Genomic DNA, 4107 nt, shown 5'->3' on the forward strand with positions numbered 1-4107 from the left:
ATCATCATAACCCTAAGTAAAACATTGACTTCGGGGTGGCCAGTGAACTTCAGAGGTCCCCAGGTCTCTGTATTCTGGATTCTGGGGTCAGAGTGCATGCTACCACTTTAGACTTCTAAGTTGGCTCTGGGGATCCAAGCTCAGGTCTACATGCATGTACAGCAAGCAGTTTACCTACTGACCCATATCCTTTAGCTAACAAATGTGTTTAAAAGGAGATAGAGGTAGATCCCAGGTGCCTGACATCAGGGAAGCTGAGCTCTGTTGCACACAAGGGCAGATGTTGCAGGGTGAAGGTTATGGTACAGGGGACACTAGGTCCAAGGAGATATAAGAGGGACATGCTTGGGACTTACATTGCCTGTGCTGCCTCCACACAGAAGCCTGATGATGCCGGTGCAAGCTGGAGGAGAGCCATCTCCATCGGTAGAGGTTGCTGTGATCTAAATGTCTCCCCTCCCCCACCCCTAGGAAGATGTCACCAAAGATGACATCCTTGGGAAGCAGCACTTTGGAGGGTGTGATTTCAGTCATAAAGATGGACCCCTCCTCTGTGTTATTGGTGCACCTATGTTTAAAAAGAACCCCCAGAGAGCTTGATGGATCTTCCCAGCCCAGGAAGATATAGGCAGAACGCACCATCTACAAGCCAGATAGCAGGCTTCAGTCAATTTGGCAGGGCTCTGATCTTGGACTTGAAGCCTCGTTATCAGCCATCCAGTCTCTGAGACTGGAGTGACAGCAAGCTGGCTTGTTCCTGGGTGAGGCAGGGATCAGCCAGGAGAGGGGTGAACATACAATGTGCTTCATGATTTCTAGTGAGAACAGAATGCATATGAATGCTTCAAGGCTAAGCAATATGAGTGGCACGGCTTGGTTAATCTCGGGCCCAAAATATAAAGCAAACAAGAAAAATAAATTGAATGAGAGAGTTGGCAGGCAGACGTGATCACTAATCTTGGTTGCTGACTTGAGTGGCTCTGAATTCAATTAAAATGCATGCATCTGGGCACTCTTGTGAGGGATTTTCTTGATCAGGTTATTTGAATCAGGATATTTGCCCTAAGTGTAGGTGGGACCTTCTGGTGGCAACCCAGATTTAAGAATGTGACAGAAGGAGGTTTTGATTTTTGTCTGCCTGCCTTCACTCTCACTGGCAAGTTCATCTCTCCTGTAGTGCTGCACTCCTTTGCTAATATTCTAACCACCTTCTCTGATATCTCATTTTAGACTGAAGACCAACACCTCCAGGAAACTCACGTGCCTTCAGCACCAGGTTAAGATGGATGAGGCATCAATCATCATAGACTGAGCAGCCAATGTGGTTCTCAGGACCCTTGCGTGGGACAGACATTGTTAGATTATCCAGTGTCCTGTAAGCCAAATTACCTTTTGATGTGTTTGGTGGTTTGAATAGGAGTGGGCCACCATAGACTCATGTGTTTGAATGCTTGACCCATGAGGAGGGATACTATTAGGAGGTGTGGCCTTGTTGGAGTAGGTGAGGCCTTGTTGGAGTAGGTGTGGCCTTGTTGGAGTAGGTGTGGCCTTGTTGGAGTAGGTGTGGCCTTGTTGGAGTAGGTGTGGCCTTGTTGGAGTGGGTGTGGCCTTGTTTTATTAGGTGTGGCCTTGTTGGTGTTGGTGTGACTTTGTTGGAGGAAGTGTCCCACTGTGGTAGCTGGACTTTCAGATTTGTATATACTCAAACTATGCTCAGTGGTACAGACAATCCCTTTCTGCTGTCTGTGCATCAGGAAATTTGGGCTCCTCCAGCACCAAGTCTGCCTGGATGCTCCCATGATTCCTGCCAGGATGATAATGTACTGAACCTCTGAAACTGTAAGCCAGCTGCAATGGAATCTTGTCCTTTATAAGACTTACCTAGGCTGTTGAGTCTGCAGCCATGATCATGCTCTAGCTACAGAAGAGGCTTGCCTCTAGTGTCCTCCACTGTGCTAAATAGAAGGTCAAGTTGGATCCCAATGAGACCAACAAAATTGCCAATGACAACTCCTGTCAGCTGATCAGGAAGCTGATGGAAGATAGCCTGATCATCTGGAAGCCTTTAACTGTACATTCTCAGGCTCGCTGCCTAAAAACACCTTGAAGGGCAGGCATATGGTCATACGGAAGAGAAAGGGCACTGCCAACACTTGGGTGCCTGAGAGGGTGACCTGGGTGAGAAGGATGAGGATCCTGAACCGGCTTCTCAGGAGATCCTGGGAATCTAAGAAGTTTGACCACCACATGTATCACAGCCTGTACTTGAAGGTCAAAAGGAATGTATTCAAAAACCAATGGATTCTTATGGAGCAGATCCACAAACTGAATGCAGAGGAGGCCCGCAAGGAGCTACTGGCTGACCAGGCTGAGGCTCGCAGGTCTAAGATGAGGGAAGCACAAAAACGAGTGGGAGGAGCACCTCCAGGCCAAGAAGGAGGAGACCATCAAGACTCTGTCCAAGGAGGAAGAGACCAAGAAATAAAGCTTCCTTCACGTCTGTGCATAGTGACCTCACTGTGGCCTCACATGATCAGTCATTAAAATAATACAAGCCTTAAAATAAAAAAGAGTTACCTTGGCTATGGTGTCTGTGCACAGCTATGGAAATCTAACTAAGACAATGTGTATTCATTCTGCCATTTCTGTTTCTCTGGAAACCCTAATACAATAGCGCTCTAGAGAGAGGAACAAGTACCCACCAGACAACATAAATTCCAGTTTACTTTTCTGGTGAATATGCAGTTGTTGTGGTTTTTTTAAAAAAAAAAAAAGAAAAAAAAACCAAACTTGTTGGGTTTTTGTTTGTTTGTTTTGGGGTGTTGTTGCTGCTGCTGCAGCTGTCCTTGTTGTTGTTGTCATTGTTGTTTTTAAAGAAGAAACACATTAAACATCTTCATCGTTGACTGGCTGGCAAAGCCCACATCAGCTAAAGTGATTAAGGCATTAGGAATGTGTGTACAAAAAAAAAAAAGTAATTCCTGTCAAGTTCAGATGAGAGACAACATCGGCCATTTGGGCCTGCCTAGAGCCTCAACCATTTAATGCAGACAATTCAGGACACACTGTCAGCAGCCTGTCCGGCCAACAGAGAGGACGGCCTGTGTGTTCTGTTGTTATTTTCTTTTATGAATTTTTGCAGCCACCCTGCTCATTAATCGTGTTTATAATGTTAACTTTGGCATTTTTCTTGGCTCATCAAATATTTCCTTAATGAACTGTCAGCTCACACCCCCCCCATATCGATTGTAATGACTTTCAAATTAACTTCATTTGGACCACAGGGGTTTTTAGATCACTATGATGACAGAAATCATGGGGAAAAGAACCTCTTTCATTGTATTTGAAGAAAGACATAGTCATTCACCTGCCCCATTCCCCCAGAGCTGACTGTTCCCAAACTCAGTGCTAATACCTCTGCCTCATGGGCACCTTCAGAGCCGGAGATGAGCACTTCCAAACCAGGAGGCATTATACTGACATGACCATACGGTGCTCCCTCACCTACAACCACCAGGTTCCAAACGCCTGGTGTCCCTCCTCCCCTTAAAAGAGAACAGTTGGGATCCAGGCTCAGCATCACCCATAACACAAAGCTCATACCTTTTAAAAATCAGATGTGTTTATATTATCGAATGTGTGAATGTTCTGGCTACACGGAACTGTGTGCACCACGTGCCTTCCTGATGTCTGAAGAGGCCAAGAGAGGGCATTAGATCTCCTGAAACTGGCTAACAGTTCAACTGTGAGCCATCATATGGATGCTGGGAATAGAACCTGGGTCCTCTGCAAGAATAAAACGTGTTCATCGTGGCTGAGCCGTCTCTCTAAGCCCCAGAATCTGTGCCCTGTCCCTGGAGATGCTTTGCTACTCTTCAAAACCACACGGGAGACTTGGTGACCATCCTAGAGAATAGACTTCACCCTATCAATGAAGAGGATGCCATGGCTGGTGGTATTGTAGACACTAGGAGACTCTGAGGGAAAGTGCCTTGTAAAGGGGAGTCCTGTGAGAACCAAGACTGGAGGAGCACCCTGGACTGGATAGAGATTGGGTTGGGATATTGCAGAAGATAAAAGAGTGATGGTTCCAAGGACATTTGAGCA

At 46.2% G+C, this 4107-nt stretch overlaps 1 pseudogene; it reads left to right on the forward strand.

Annotated features, from left to right (window-relative positions):
• The first annotated feature begins 1903 nt into the window (after positions 1 to 1903).
• On the forward strand, positions 1904 to 2485 carry LOC148002431 (large ribosomal subunit protein eL19 pseudogene; annotated as a pseudogene).
• Positions 2486 to 4107: the final 1622 nt, after the last annotated feature.

The sequence above is a fragment of the Rattus norvegicus genome, chromosome 11 (assembly GCF_021556685.1).
Source record: "Rattus norvegicus strain SHRSP/BbbUtx chromosome 11, alternate assembly SHRSP_T2T, whole genome shotgun sequence".
NCBI lineage: Eukaryota > Metazoa > Chordata > Mammalia > Rodentia > Muridae > Rattus > Rattus norvegicus.